Genomic DNA, 17,126 nt, shown 5'->3' with positions numbered 1-17,126 from the left:
CCAATTGGTTATGGATTTGCCTTTACCTTGCAATCTTGCAATAAACGAGAGATTATTTTCTCGCAACTTCCAGCCACCAACAAATGGGTAAATGTCTGTTATATTGGAGACACTTTTCTTCAAATTTACAGGAGAAACTACGTACGGAAATGAGTTTCTGTTGCATTTATCAAACTTCGTGGAGGCATTTTGTCACTATGGAATGCTGCACAACAGGAAATAAGCACGTTTGATGTAATAAAGTAGCTTTTGTGCGAAGCGACAACATTATGCCGTTGTTTCCATTATGAACCTGCAGATGGCGCGAGTGTCGAAAGTCACGCGGTCTCGCGAGAGGAAGAAGTGTTTCCAAACGTGCCTTTTTTTACCAGAATTTTTTAATTTTTATTTTTTTAACTGTGCTTACCTAACCTAACCTTGCCGGAAATGGTTCGTGGGGCTAACGTGAATGGTTTTTGGGGCTATCGTGAATGGTTTTTGGATCTATTCGTCAATGGTTTGTGATGACATAATGAACACGAAAGTAGGTATTTTTCGGTTAAGAAGGTTGCAACACTGCATGCCCACTCCAAATTGACAAAACACAAGCACGACGCGTGATGATCCACAGCTGTGCGCGAAATATTCTATGTTCCGCAACGGAAGAAAGGACCCAAAATAATTACTCGTAATGTGAAAAATCGAAGTTATTTTCGTGTAAAAAGCATAATGGCACCTTGAAATAGGTTCCGCAATACACAATTGGTAAGTACGAACCATTTGAAACTGAAAATATGCGTTAGAAAAGTGTATCCGATATAACAGACATTTACCAACAAATGTCTTTCTAATTAATAACTCAGCTAAATCACTTAACGTGATTATTTGTAGAACAATCATTGAAGTACAGCTCCACGTTTCAACCTGGTGGCGGAAAATGGAACTATTTTCTCTTTATCGCCATCCTCTTCCCCATGGCCTGCATAGTGAATTTCAGTTCTACGATGCCTCAAACAGGCTACAGAGGGCTCTGACTTGGGTTATTTTAATTCTGGCCACCCTGTATTATAGTAAACATTTGCACTGATGACATTTAACAAGACGAAATGTGCTTCGAGAACAAGTTTACATTTACAAGGTGTCTACCAGTCAAGACAAAGTCAAGAAATTATGCTTGTGATCAAGAATTTTTGCTAATTTTTTTTACAATATAGTGAATTTACATTGTTATATAGCTGTACTGGGATTTGATAAAATTAAATATTTGGGAATCTAAAATTGTTTTGAGGTGCGGTTAACATTTTTTCATTCTGTTTCTTGATAATGATATTCTTCCATGCGTGAAGGTTTGTAAAAATATTAAAAAACGTGATATGGCCATTCTCCATCTAGGATGAAGTCTGAAGGATTAATTTTTGCATGCATAAGCAAGTTTAAATCTCTTGTTAAAGTCCAACTTCAGTTTCCATCGTAACCGCCTTTGTTGTAGGGGTTTTTCATTGAATAAAAATATCTATTTTCTTCATTTCCAACTATAAGTGGGGGGCGATCAAATAAATGTTTAAGAAAAAGTGGGTCAAAGGCCAAGAATTTTGGATTTGTTATTTCGGTAGACAACCTGAACTGAAAATGGAAATGTTTGTTACAAAATTAAATCTATTATGTCGTGTGGGAGAAATAAAGAATCGTCGCCTCGTATTAATTCACAACCTGATCTTCGGTGTAGCGTTGTCTCCTTCCACCCAAAATTCATGACTGTTCGCGTGAGTCCAGTAACCAATGAACTTCGTTCGCTCCCAGTGGAGGCACTAACTGACCAACTCTCCCGTATTTCCCGGAAAATCCCGCATTAAAGCTATTTTTTTTATCATCCCAGCTCCCGTTGACATTCTATTTCTCCAGTATATTACATTATCAACCAAGGTCGCGAAATTGCATTGAAATTTGCTCAAGAGAATGAAAGAAAGCTTGGTTCTACAGTGTCCGTGGACAAGTACATAAGGTTAGGACCAAGAACATGCACATTTGTAAACTTTTATTCTATATTCTGATATGTATATTATATACAATATGAATTATTATAATTTTTTTAAAGAAAATTATCAACCATTCCATAAACATTTGCCGGAGAAAGGCAGCGTCGCTGAACATGCGCAAAATCTGTCGCGACTAAATCTCCCAATACTCAGTGGACAATGTTGGAAATCCCTTAAATTCATGGCAGATAGTTGGGCAACACTTTACTATAGGTGTGACGGATTTCTTACTTTTTACAGGAGAAAGTACTTACACAAATCATTTTCTGTAGCGTTGTTGAAGTTCGTGAATGTAGTTTTGATCCATTTTAATGCGAATGCATGTTGTTTTCTGCGAAAATCTCTGTCCGACACGCTGTTTCTCCTGCCACCATTTGCTTTCTGCACGAGAGCACAATGTTCTGTGTGTTAGATGACGTAAACCCTGTAGTCAGTGTTTCAAACTCGCCGTGTTTTCACTATAACATGACGTGTCGAGTATTTTTTTTTTAACTATGCTTGCCTAACCTAACCTAACCTTACAGAAAATGGTTTGTGGGGCTAATGTGAATGGTTTGTGGGGCTAACGTGAATGGTTTGTGGGGCTAACGTGAATGGTTTGTGGGGCTAACGTCAATGGTTTGTGGGGCTAACGTCAATGGTTTGTTAGGTATTAGCATAAATTCAAATCCTGGCACGAAAGTAGGTATTTTCCGGTGAACAAGGTTGCAACACTGCATAAATCCACAAAACACTCTCACAACGCGCGATGAACCAGTAAGCTATCGCCATAATGTGTGTTACAGAATCGAAATAACGAGTAACAGTAAATACTCGTAAATGTAAGAAATAGACATAACATTCATTATTTCACGTAAAGAAATGTTCCGCAATGCAGAATAGTACGTTAGCAATGTAAAAAAGTGCGAAATAAATTATTTATAGGTGTCACCCCTATAGTAAAGTAGCACCGATAGTTGGTTACCCTTAGGCACAGTGAGGTACGTTTCTTAAATTTCGTTTTTTCCGGGCGAATGGAAAATTACTTATAGTGTGCAATGAGCCTAACAAGTGAAGATGGCGCGAGTGTGCTTTTGGATGAAGACGTGCTGGTGTTGTATTGCTAATATACCTGTTGAGAGCAAGGGATACATTCTTTAAGGATAAATCCCAGAATTAAGTAAAGTTTCCGACTATATTGGGTTAAGCTGAAACTATTCGGATACAAAAGTATATGTGATCATTTCTTAATAGCGTAATTTTGAATATAGACTATATATTCATGCTGTTAGAAGTGTAATAGAAATTTATGTTTTCTTAGAATCTAAAATGCACTGTTTCTAAATTAAATATAAATGAAGATTATAATTGGTAAACGCTTATAATTGGTAAACGCTGTAAGTGCCGCAATAATTGAAACACCGTTTTCCACGTTAAACTGTGAAATGTGCCATGCTTTATAATGTAGTAAACGTGAAATGTGGTTGGTGGCCCTCTAAGTAGTTCAAAGGGCGTGTAAAGAGGTCACTAATGTGAACGTTCTTACGGGCTAATGTGCTGAACGATGCGATTTCCCAACACTTTCGCTTTTGGCACTTACAACGTTTACCACTTTTAGTCCTCAAATGTTATCATAACATCTAATAACCTAGGATAGAATCGATGCTATAATGTACTTTATAAGGCAATATAAATTTGCATACCCCAAAACACCTACCTCCGGAAATGAAATCACAAGTACGCCACTGAGTGGGCATCGTCGTCCCCCCCCCCCCCCAAGGAAGAAGCTTAATTCTCACAGTGCCCAGAGGCAATTTGACTTGCCACTCTACTCTCGATTAGCTAAAATTGGCAGAAAAGCGAAGTGAAATCAATAAATCAATCAGTCAATCGAATCGTTTGACAGAGAAGAAAAGTGATTGAATGGAAAATATTCTTATTTGAACGGAGCGTCACGGAAGCATTTGCAGGACAGTGAATTAATTTATTATGCCGGGAACAGTTCCGGAATTTTAACAATATTTGGTTCTAGAATTTCCCACATAAAATGGCCTACATTCTGGCTACCCTGCGGAAGACCCGGGTTCGAATCCCGAGACAGGAGATCTGGACCCTAAATTTTCCCAGTCATTTCCCCGTTTCTGCGCGGCTCTGATGCCCATCCAGCCTCCTTGCGGGTAAGGGCGGCCAGCTCTATACCTCCACATCACCCACTTCATGGCATGTGCGGCAATCACAGAGGTACGCTTATCTTTTTACCTCGAAAATTCTGGATATGCCTTTGAACCTGAATCTTCGGGAATTGTTCCGAGTTGGCAACGCTGCTTTTTGACCACATTTCTCCAGAATCTTAAGCTACCTCTTCACGGACAATGGAGTCAGCGGTTGAAACCAGTCTTTACCCTCTTAGTTCTGCGCCAACGAGTTCCCATTGAGGATTCGCTCTTCAGTAAAGAAGATCATCGCACATTCTGCGTCCGAGCTGAGGAGTTGCCATTGACAAATCCCGAACATCTGCTTTAGGGAATGAAAATCCGATGATGGCGACAACGCGCCAGAGGACAAATGGGGTGTTCAGGACTTCGCGAGACCAATTTCGGTAGATTACCGCTTCAGCTGAAATGGTAAATCAAACCAGAGCCTGTTCCAAAGACGGTTTATATCAGGATGCATTGTGTGAGTGCAATAATTCATCCTGTCCAGGGGTTCTGTGTATGTGGTGCAGACGGTGTGTTCTTTTGTGCACCTGGTCGGTGTTAGCCTCAAAGAAAACGTGCTCTTGCGGATGTATCGCCCTCTTTTGCTTGACCCGTGAAAGAATAGCATGCACTTACGCCCCCTGGAGAGTAGGGGTGCGTATCCGCCAATGAAACCGCCTCCTTTTTGCTGGTTTACATAACCAGTTCTGGGTGACCCGACTTGAATCCACACCGCATGTGCAATGTTAGAGATAGAGTGTGGTTATTTTCATAACATCTCTGGCTTTTCTGCATTTCCAACGCCCTACCCTGTTGATAGGCTCGCCAGCTCGATACTGGTAGACGTTATTGAGTGTTAAAGCGGGATATGAACAAATGGATGGCCAAATTCTGATATAATTGGATAATGTTCTTGTGCAGACTTCACAGATATGGTCATCTTGATTTTTTCGACCGTCCCTAAACATCGAATTTATCCACAATGAACCCCCCCCCCCCCTTTCCGCGGTTTTTGGAGTGTTGGAAGCTAAAATTCGTACACGTTTCAAACACAAATTTCAATTAGATAAGGAAAGTCTCTAAGAGGCTGTCTTATCATTTCAGTCCTCCCCGATGGCGCTGTGGTATCGTTGTCGCCTTGTAATCAAGGAGTCCCGGGTTCGATACCCGGTGGAGGCACATAGTTGTTCGGATCCCCCATTAAACTTTATGTCCAGTCCCGATTAGCCTTACTGTGCATAAAGTGGACTTAAAACACCAAATCAGTCAGTTATCATTTCAGGTTAATTGTCAATGACGTGACTGAGCTCTTGTGTTGTAGCAAACGAAACTATATTAACCGACTGTTTTGTAAAGTAATGCAGTTTATGTAGAGTCTGATGTTTGGCGAAACTGGTAAACCTTTCTGCACATGCGTGGTAAAGGAACCTGCCCAGGTAGGCCCAAATATGCTTGTAGAGAACCAGCCGAATAACCACAAGCAGGATTAAGTGCGATACCAAAATGCATTACCTGATTAACCGTGGGCAGGACTAAGCGCGAGGGGAATAACCGCGGGAAAGATTAAGCGCGGGGGAAATATCCTCGAACAGGATTAAGTACGAAAGAATAACCACGATCAGGATTAAGTGTGAAAGGAATAACCGCGAGAGGAATAACCACTAGCAGGATTAAGTGCGAAAGAAATAACCACGAGTAGGATTAAGTGCAAAAGGAATAACCACGAGCAGGATTAAGTGCGAGAGGAATAATCACGAGCATGATTAAGTGCAAACGGAATTGCCACGAGCAGGATTAACTGCAAAAGGAATAACCACGAGCAGGATTAAGTGCGAGAGGAATAATCACGAGCATGATTAAGTGCAAACGGAATTACCACGAGCAGGATTAACTGCAAAAGGAATTACCACGAGCAGGATTAAGTGCGAGAGGAATAACCACGAGCAAGATTAAGTGCGAAAGGAGTAACCATGAGCAGGATTAAGTGCGAAAGAATAATCATGAGCAGGATTAAGCGCAAGAGGAATAACCACGAGCAGGATTAAGTGCGAAAGGAATAACCACGAGTAGGATTAAGTGCGAAAGGAATAACCACGAGCAGGATTAAGTGCGAGAGGAATAACCAGGAGCGGGATTAAGTGCGAGAAGAATAACCACGAGCTGTATTAAGTGCGAGAGGAATATCCACGAGCAGGATTATGCGCGAGAGAAATAACCACGAGCAGGATTAAGTGCGAACGAGCAGGATTAAGTGCGAGAGGAATAACCACGAGCAGGATTAAGTGCGAAAGGAGTAACCATGAGCAGGATTAAGTGCGAAAGAATAGTCATGAGCAGGATTAAGTGCGAGAGGAATAACCAGGAGCAGGATTAAGTGCGAAAGGAATAACCACGAGGAGGATTAAGTGCGAGAGGAATAACCACGAGCAGGATTAAGCGTGAGAGCAGGATTAAGTGAGAAACCCAAAATGCATTACCTGATTGAGCGCGGGAGCAATAACCAAAAATTCTACTTACACATGAAATCTTTTCCACTGCTGTTCCAGCGACTCTACATGGATTACAGAAAGGCGTTTCAATAGAGAGCTCAAAACGTTCGACTCACTCTTCCTGTTTTCGACAACCATTAAGCAAATTACAAGTTAGCTGACTCAACCGATTTACAGCAATGTATATCAACGATCAGACACGTACTCGTTTACACCAATGTGGTCTTCAAATATTTGCCAAGCTCCACTCGACAGAAGAAACACCGTATTTGGGTACAGTTACACATTATACGCTTCGGGAAATGTACATTTCGCGTTCACCTGTATCGAATGTCAGGGGTAATTGTATGTTTGTGAGGTCCGATCGCAGAACAACTCCAACCGAACCGTCCCTGGGAAGTAGTTTCAAGCAATTTGGCCCGTTCAAACAAACCTGCTTTGAATTTTAACGAGTGAATGATAACTATCTATTGTTTCCCCCCATTCCCCCTCCTACTTTCCATTCCTCCTTCGTTTTGGTGGGGGGAAAGGGGGGGGGGACAAAATACACACTAGCGTAACACACGTGGGCTGAGGTTGAATTTACCCATCAATTTCTTTTTTTGTTTTTCCATGCTTCGGAATGAAATGTTTCCTCTCGTGATGTTATGAGCAATTGTTTCGTCTTGTGAAGAACTGATCTTGCTTAGATGGTGTTATCAATGGAAAGATCCAATATCCATTCAGATGAGAAGCAGGGATGCCAACGCAGAAACACCCACTCATAAACAATGGATCTTACAATGTAGTACTCAAAAAATCATTATTTTGTGCATCTCTGCTGACTACAGTTGCATACAGAAAACTAAATATACCAAAGCTGTTTGCGTAACTTGGGATCTAACTTTTGGGGGAGGCACAGTAGAACTTGGTGCTTAAATTTGGGAAGCAGAATCGAACATTTCTCTATCTCAAAATTTTGTAATTTTTTTTTTTTTACTATTTAACTAATTGTTACATTTGTGAAATAAATAAAAAATACTCCTTGCGCATCGATTGATGTGATGCACTAAACTGTTTTTCTTCCTTTGCGAAGAATCAAGATTACACTTTGATGGGTCATTCCAGGAAAAGTGGTCCTGCTCCATGCAAATATCAAAGAGAATCAATGTTTCCAATTTCATTAAGGTTTCACCAACAATAATTATTACCATCTGTAGCCTACATGCTTGACAGGCAAGTGAAGTCAAAGTTTGTTACAGTTTCAAAGCGCGCTGCGGCGCTGGAGGTCCAGGATTCGAATCCCAGCCTGGGCATGGATGTTCTTTGCCAATGCCCCTTCATCAATTTCATCATATCATCAATAATCTTCATCTTCGCGATTAATCACAGTTGGAATAAATGTGAAGTGAAATAAATCAATCTTAGATTTCCGACTCCACTGCATTCTTCTTTATTTTTCGTTCTTCTCATGTTCTCTCTTTTACTCTGCTCTCAACTTCCCTCAACTCTTCTCCTCTCCTCTCCTCTTCTCTTCTCTTCTCCTCCGTGCTCCATTTTCCTCATCTCTCCTCGCATCTTTTCCCTTTCTCCTCATTACTTCTCCTATCCACATCTGTCCTATCTTTTCTTCCCTTCTTTACTTTACCTCTTCCCCTTTCGCTCTCTCTTTCTCCTCTTATTTGCTGTCCCCTTTCGTTTCCTCTCTCCTCTTTCCTTTGTGTAGACTCATCAGCGATGAAATACTAGAAAATCGATTTTCTTTCTTTCAGAAAGTATTTCTTATTTCGGACAAATGTAATACTGATCTTTTTAGAGTTTTATACAATAATACTTGGTTTTATTCCTTTCGCGTATTTCATGAATATCTGTTGTGCATATGGCAACCCTGAAACTGAGCCTATCTCTACACTCAACCCACCAGCGCCTTACGTAATTTTGGGTTGTCTAGTTTAAAATGTCGTTGTTCTAAAACTTTTGAGAGACACCGTACAATGTATGCTGTCTGAAAACAAAGATTACTTAACGGTTCAGCTTCTAAAGACGTACCAAGTGAATATCTACCTCCCTGTTTGTAGATAGGCCACATATTTTGTTTTCCAACGTTGATCCATTAGTGGCTGTTATGTGTCCAAACACACGCAGATTGTACTTAACGTGTCAAGTTGATTTTAAAAGATATCCACTACATATACATTATTTATTCGTCAACAAAAGTGCCACTAAACATTTACAACCAGGTCCATACGTAAAACAAAACACTTCTGTTACTACAAACAGATTTCTGTTTTCTAAGGTATTATAAACCGTACAGGCCATTTAGATTCTTGAGCGACCGTAGCGCCACACACAACAGTGGCAACTAGAGTAACCCTTTCCGAAGGCACGCAAATGCCAACCTTTCTTCTACGTATTACACAATTTGCAGACTAACGAGACTCGGGCGTCTGGACTCAGTCAGTGTATGGGTGTTTGTGATTGTTCTTTCTTCAGTTTTATCTTCCATCCCCCATCGTCGCGATTATCCAAAAGTGAAAGAAAAGCGACGTAAAATAAAATCAATCAGGTATTGATGACAACTGTGTTCCTGTGCAGCGTATACAACACTAGACTAGACCCGAGAACGTAGCACACTTCTTCACGAGCCTCTCTTCAAGTTATTAGAAGCTAAATTTCTCAATTAAACATTCTGTTTATGTAATCGCCAGTCATGGCTTGTACTGGAGCATATGCATGTTACAGCGTGATTAGATTGGGCGCTCCAAGTAACGAACCAAGGAGCGGAATGGAACACTACTGGTTGCAAGATACAGCTTCACAGCGAGTCGGAAGCCTGTTACCTAGTCCAGCGTCAGAAAGGAGTTGTAGTGGAAAATCCAGCTCTATTCCGTGTTGATTCTTTACTGCCTGTTGCATTCCCAGTAATTCTTGTCGCACTGGTAACTTTAGCATTTACGCACTCAATTTCTTCATTGTTTTATTAATACCTCTGAGAGGCTCTGGCTTAAGTGTTTCCTACCACGACAACTGTTATGTGGAGGTTATGTACTTAGTGGAACAGACATCGTGGAAACGAGGTTGCGTGAAATATCGGCAATCGACTATATTTTATAGGGTATCCTTTTTCAGCTCCACTTGCACCTTCGGAAAGAAAAGTTCCTTCACCTGGTCAATTTGTTGGATCCCTCGGAGGAGGAGGGGGGGGATAACCGTGAAAAAGATTAAGCGCGAAACGTAACACTGGATTGAACGCGAGAGGAACAAGAGAGAAAGGTTTAAACGCGCGAAACGGATTAAGCGTGAAACGAAAGTTGACCGGAATGAGAGCGAAGGGAGCAACAGCGAAACCAAAATTGAACACCGGAATAACGCGAAAGGAACAACCACGAGCGGAACAAGAGCAAAGGAATGACAGTGAGATGCACAACAACCGCGAAAACTTTACTTTCTCGCTCAATCCCTTTCGCGATTGTTCTGGCGACCCTTCGGAGGCCTAGCGACATGTTTGTGACACCCTATCACATCGCGGTTCCAGATCACGTACATACGCAGACGACATTGACGGTCCAAAATCGGTCAACGTCCAAGAACTTGTCCAGGTCTCTTTGGATTCTTCGACAGTTCCTATGGCAGCGGTGTCTTCTACATCTTGCCATTGTCTTCGGACACCATTGTGTTCGAAATTACCGGTCGTTGTGCGGCTTTTTTTCTCTATCTTTCTTTTTGCTTTTCTTTCGTACGTGAGGATTCCTATGATACCGGGATGAGGTTCAAGGAAAACGCGACTGTCTTGTTTTTTACGCTCATTGTCGTTTCTTGTGGTACTTGAGCGGCTTCGGCATTGTTGGGGGAAAACCTGCTCTGTTGTTGAAAGAGAAAGGGTATGCAGATGGGGGAGGAAGGGGTTGGGCTATCATTGATCAAAGGCGCAAAGCCATGGCTGTTTTTTCGTCGTGTCTTCTGTGCTTTTGATTGTCTTCCCAGTCGATACGAGGAAAGGATGACCAAATGTTTTCAGTTCTTCATTCCCAGCTTTTCTGCAATCTGCAAATCTCCTGTGTCGACAGCCAAGAGCGTATTTAGAAGGGGGGTCTTTCCCCCCGCATCCAGTGGCATGCCCAGGATTTTCGAAAGATAAAGACCCCCATCTTTTCTTGCGTTTGACGTTTTTTTAGGGAATACTGAGCCAAATGAGGGGGTGTATGACCCCCACCAACCCCACTTTGGCACGCCACTGCTCGCATTCTCCCAGAAACAGTTACCAAGTACACTGAAAAAGCACTGATGATGGTCCCAGGTTCACACCACATTGTAGTCAACTTTTGTTGGTTGAGACAACCATTCATCTGTGTTATTTTAACAACACTGAGGTTAAAAATTGACGAAAATATGACGTGGACCGCCTGGGATCACTGTCTGTGTTTCCTTAAAACAATTTTTTTGCCAAGTAAGACAACAATTAATTTTTCCCTACAAAATTAGTGGATGTTTCAAGTTTAAAATTATATAATAAAAACACTTTCATCCCGGTTGCTGTACGGTATGAAGTATATTTCCGCCGAAATAACGATACAGTTTAGATAAATACATTTTTGCTTATAGATAATAATCAGTGACTATATTGTATGTACTTATGTTGACCTTATTTACTTTCGTGGAAAGGCAGTAGTGTATATTGGCCGGTTCTACGCAATACTTAGTAGGTATGCCTTTTTTTTATCAATCGAATATAAGTTTTTGACATATTTTGACAATTTTTTGTCGATGTTTTAGCGTTTAGCGATGTTTTAGTACAAATTTTCACTATACTCATTTTTTTTCCACTCATACTTGGTAGGTATATTATGATCTTACGTGATACAACTTAACCTATCCTTTTTTTTTACGATTATTTAATTTTTTTTACGATCCTAAGTGATATAACTTAACCTATCATTTTTTTATTTATGCACTGTTTGAACGTCATCATTTGAGGATCATACTTTGTAGGTATTTTTTTTTATCAATTGAATATAAGTTTTTGACATATTTTGACAATTTTTTGTCGATGTTTTAGCGTTTAGCGATGTTTTAGTACAAATTTTCACTGCACTCATTTTTTCCATTTATACTTGGTAGGTATATTACGATCTTACGTGATACAACTTAACCTATTTTTTTTTACGATTTTTTAATTTTTTTTACGATCCTAAGTGATATAACTTAACCTATCATTTTTTTATTTACGCACCGAACTAACCTACAAGGGACTCTGTTTGTTTTAATATTTCAGTATTATAAGGTTTTCACAAATTTTATATAACCTAAAATGTGTTGGATGTTGATTTTTAGTATGTGGCAATTTTTTATGAATTTTAAAACTGTTCCGTCACCCTCTCGTTCTTCACGTCGTGGACGAAGGACTTCTCTGCAATCAGGATGACGCTGCATAGAGTATCGGCAGGCAGCGCGTCGTGGAACTCGCAGACGACCTTGATGTTGGTGCGATCGTTGACCACCACCTGCCTTCTCTTAGATGTGTTGATGACGGTCATGGGTCTCCGTGCTTTGAATTCGCTGGGCGTGTAATACATGTCCACGCTTCCCTCGGTCACGCGTTTGTAAGCCGTGTAAGCTTCGTAAAGTTTGAGGTAATCGTTTTTGGTCACGTCGAGGTTGTAATTCTCGCGCGGGAACACTTCGTTCCTACCGTTCTTCAGATAAACGTTCTTGATCTTGCAGTCGTCGAACTTGCTGGAATCTTTTTCCTGATTCTTGTCCCTCCCGGTCTGAAAAAGCACTACGACGAAATCTGGCATGTCGAACTGTATGTTGTTGAACTGCGTCGTCACGTCGAATTCCATGTGACTTCCCGACGCCATTTTCTGCACGCACTGGTAACCGTGAAAGTGAATCGGCACCTGCGGACTTTTCAAGATCTCCGCTTTGTACTTGAGGGCGTAGTTTGTTTCGTATTCCACCACCGGCATTCTTAATTCCATGCTCCGGATGACGCACTTGGCTGCTTCGGGTAAAGTGTTGGCTATCGGCGTGGTGCCGTCCGGACCCAAAGTAGCGTATCGCATCAGTGCGTCGTTGTCGTTGGCTGCTCTTCGAAACGTGATCCTCAGTCCTCCCTTCCACATGATCTCCTTGTAGTCCGAGAAGAAACCAGGCAGCAGACGCATGGGAAAGAGCACCGTGTGACTTCTCGTCGATATTTTGGTCCCGGCTTCGAATCCCCCGGCCTGGTAGTACGCTGCGTCTGTTTTGGATAATTTCAATGTTCCCACCGCCGTCGACGTGATGCCTGGATAATCTATTCTGTCGATGACGGTGTTGTGTTTCCTCACCTCCACCTGCGAGAACAGGTGAGGCACGAAGTTGTCCACGAGTATCAAGTTTGCTGCTGCGGGAAACGCGTCTCCGCTTTCCTTCTTCACCACGTCGAATTGAAGGTAGAGGTCCGCTCTGTGAGGATGAATGAACCCGTCGCCTACGTCCACGTCGTATTCGATCTCCCTGTTCGCCTCGTTGAGATTGGCGAACGTGCGACGGTTGGGAGGGAAAGATTGCAATTCGTAACTTTCGATTTGCTCCATTTTACATGTATGGTTATTTATTATATGTTGATCTCCACGATGGCCGTCGTAGTGGCACCTGCGAAATCCACCACGTCTCCTTTCTCGTTCGTCACCACCAACTCTATGTCGTCTATGCGGTTGCGACATACTGGAAAATAGATCGGCGAAGAGGGCGTGTAGATGATCGGTTCCATGAACTCGGAACTTGGTTTGAAAGTGGCTATGATTCCCGTCTGCTTGTGACTTCCTAACAATCCGTCCGAAGATTTCGTGATCATGCCTTCCGCCACGTTGCAGTGTATGTTCAGAGTCTCTATGGCCAAGAATTTAGGAATGTTGGTTGCCACGTGCTTGATGCCAGCTTCGAGTTTGGTGTTGTTCTCGAAACCTAAAAGTTCTCCCATGGTGCCCAGGTCCACGGTCTCCGTCGCGGATAGGATTTCCACTCTGTGCGTGACCGAATTTTGAGAAAGGTACGTGCCTTTGGGTAATTGAGCTTGCAAAGTGGAAAGATTGTATTGGCCTGGCGTGACGACGATGTGTTCGCTTCCGACGCTAATTTTGTTGTTGTGCTGGGTGACGTTAGGTATGAGGTACATGCTGTAGAATGCACGCAGAGCCACGGATTTAGGATAGACGATGTCGTCGTGCAGCGTGAGTTTCAAGATCGAAGATTCGCTCGTGAGATGGAACACGCCCATCCTAGTGATGCTGTTTGAGGTTCCACAATGCTTTCTGGAAATCTTCGACCGTAGGGTTATTTATTTTAGAGAGAAACGCGAGCACGGAGAGGCAGAGATGACCGCAGTTCACGTCTCCGAAATCTTGAATGCGTTCGTCGTTGTAGTATATATCGGTTTTGCTCGTTTTCAGATAATGAATTAAATTTGTAGGTGGAACACCTCCGAAAGAATCGAAAACGAATGCTTTATTATTGTTGTTTTTGTGGTAACATATCCAATGTGTGCCTGGATTTTCTTGACCGTCCAAGTTGACTACTCCGCATTCTCTTCTTTTGACGGTTGAAGGTAACGAGTCGGACATGAAAACTCCTCTGAAGTGTTTAATTTGTAACGGTTCGATCAGAGATTCAATGTCTCGGTTGGTGAGTGCTTCTGTTTCTTTTTTTAAACTTTCTCATCACGCCCTTCCCCTTTTTCTTCTCCATGGCCAGGTTGTGACGTTTCTGTTCTTCCAACTCGGCCTTGTTCTTCTTCGAGTCGATGACGGTTTTCGCGATGGCGGCACTTCCGCCGGCCAAACTTCCAACGGCCCCCAATGCTGCCAGGATGGCCGGGATGCTGAATATGAAACCTCCGATCTTTTGCTGTTTCCGCGAACGCTGCAAGCGTCTCAATTGAGGTGTGCTGAGAAGTAATTTCATTCCATGTCCTTTTGACAAGCAAGAACGTTTCTTCTCACGTTGTTTCTTGGTAAGTAACCCATCGAGGGCACCTAGATTTTTAAGATTGGAGTATGGTATCTGGTACACGACACCCTTGGGCTTCATGTTGATGCTCTATGTGTTATTTTCACGGTATGTTATTTATATATATATTCTGAGATTTTTTCTTGTGTAGTTTTTTTACGGTATGTTATTTATATATAAATGTTCTGAGATTTTTTTTCAAGGCCTCGCAGTCGTTACACAAATTCTATTACGTGCTTCGTTTTCTTGCCAAGAAGTTCCTTTGTCTCCTTGTACACGATTCGAGTTTTGTTCTCGATTAAAATAGATATCTTCTCGTCGGATAACATGTTAGCGTATCGATCTGGTAAAAATAGACTGTATTGTGCGTTGAGCAACAGGCGTACCTTGGGGCCATACTGGGTAGAAACGATTGAACCGGAAGTTATCGTGTAAGGTTTGTCGACTTCCAATTCCTGAATTTTTACATACTCGACTGACAAATTTAGCATTTGTTTTAATGCTTGGAGATCACTTATTTTTTCAGTCGTCATATCAAAGAAAAATTTCAAAGTGTTAGAGAGAAATTTAATTGTTTTTCACGATGTGTGTTATTTATATATACCGAAGATTATTTTTTTTCACGATGTGTGTTATTTATATATCAAGTTTTTTTTTGACACGTATATATATTATTATTTTTTTAACAGAGGAAGAAAGTCCGTGCTTCGGAAAACGCGATGATGTGCGTAATGATATCTTCCGTCTCCTGCTTAGACTTGCGCCAATCTACTGTGTACCGTCTTCTTCCCTGCCTTGCCTCGTGCAATTCATCTAACCTTTCGTTTAATTTTTCCCCTGCAGCCGAAAGCAGAATGTTGAGATCACCGCACCTCAGGCCGCTGATCTCCCGAAGATGGTCCTTGAGAACCATTTCACAAGGGGTGCGAAATTCCGGCGTCGTTCTTGCTATGATTACAAGTTTCCCTACATCTCCGTTTACTACTTTTTTGAATATTTTAGATAGTAGCTCGGGTGGCAAATTGGTTATGTGAGACATGTTGTTATTATTATTATTTTTTACTCTATGTTATTTATATACCCCAGCCCAATTTTTGTTTCGTGTTCATGGCGATGGTGGTGCCTAGTGCTGCAACTCTTTCACCCAACGAAGCGTCTCTGCTCACGAACCTTTCGAAAGCTGCGTGCTCTAACTTTCTGTCTGCTTCGTGACGTGCGTCCAGATCCGTCTGCGTGGTGTTGTAGGCGATGTCGTGATCTTTGCATGCCGCGTCCAACGGATTCACACCCTTGTCTCCTCTCTCCAATCTTTTCTCGAGTTTGGTACCCGGTCCGCAGTACTGGTAGCCAGGTAAATGCATCTCGAAAGGTAACTTGTTGATGATGTCGTTCACGAGTCCTTTTCCTTCGGCCACGTTCCAAAATTTCGGAGGCAGTGTGTTGATGATTTTGATCAGGTAACCTATGCCCTTGTCGTCGTTCACGATGAAGTTGGAAAGTTTCGTGCTGATCATGTCCACGATGCCAACCTTCTCGTTGTAGAAATTACGATTGCCTGCATTCTCTTCGCCGGCTATCACCAACAATCGGTCCACGAGTTTCCTAACGTCGTCCACCCAAACGAATTCTTTGGGTAACGTGTTGTAGCGTTTGACGCCGCTGCCTGTTTTGACCTGGTTCCAAATCGGTTTGATGAGATTCCTGTACTTCTCGCCGCTGCTCGATTTCACCCTATTCTGCGAGGCGTCGTTGTTCTGGTACAAGGCATCCGTCATGATCAGAATTTCCTTGTAACTTTGGTAATCTTCGTCGGTGTAATCTTTCGGCTGCTTTTTGGCGACGAGTTCCCACAGTCCCACCGTACCCGGATACCTGTTCCAACTATCCTTGTCGCCTAAATTGACTTTAATGTCGTTGCCTTCGAAGGTCACCTTCGATTTCCCAATCTTCCACACCACACCGCCGCCTTCGCTGGTTTCCATGCTGGGATACAATCCGAACACTTCATCCTTGTCGAATTTCCCCGTGCTCAGGTAGTCTCGTGCCAAAGGTCCCAACTCGATTTTATCCGAAGACGTGCTGCCTATGGCTCGACGTCGTGCCGGTGCATCCTTCAGTTCGAACGGCGTCGAAGGAATGCTCGAAATGGGCGTGGGTACGGCGTAACTTTTAGCTGCGAGCGGTACGAGTTCGTTGATCAAATTTTTATTTTGTTCCGTGACACTTTTAATTTCTTTACCTAGACTGCTGATGGCATCGATCACGGGTTGATCCTGACGTTTCTTCTCTTCGTAGAATCCGCGATTCTCGGATTTCCAACCTTTGAAGCGTTTCGCGAGGTAATCGCGAAGCTTGAGATTTTCGTCTTCGATTTTTCGTTTCGTCATGACGTTATTTATACACGTCGTTTCTCACAACGTTGCAACGTTTAGAAAGTCGTTGATTTTGTTTCTGTATTTTCCGTCGTTGGGTTT

At 42.2% G+C, this 17,126-nt stretch overlaps 1 protein-coding gene across 4 annotated transcripts in view; it reads left to right on the top strand.

Annotated features, from left to right (window-relative positions):
• Mp (collagen XV/XVIII-type protein multiplexin) overlaps window positions 1-17,126 on the top strand; it is a 739,732-nt gene that overhangs the window by 579,322 nt on the left and 143,284 nt on the right. The window lies entirely within an intron of this gene.

The sequence above is a fragment of the Lepisma saccharinum genome, chromosome 22 (genome assembly GCF_977018435.1).
Source record: "Lepisma saccharinum chromosome 22, izLepSacc3.1, whole genome shotgun sequence".
NCBI classification, from domain to species: domain Eukaryota; kingdom Metazoa; phylum Arthropoda; class Insecta; order Zygentoma; family Lepismatidae; genus Lepisma; species Lepisma saccharinum.
This window is presented reverse-complemented; position numbering and strand designations above follow the sequence as displayed.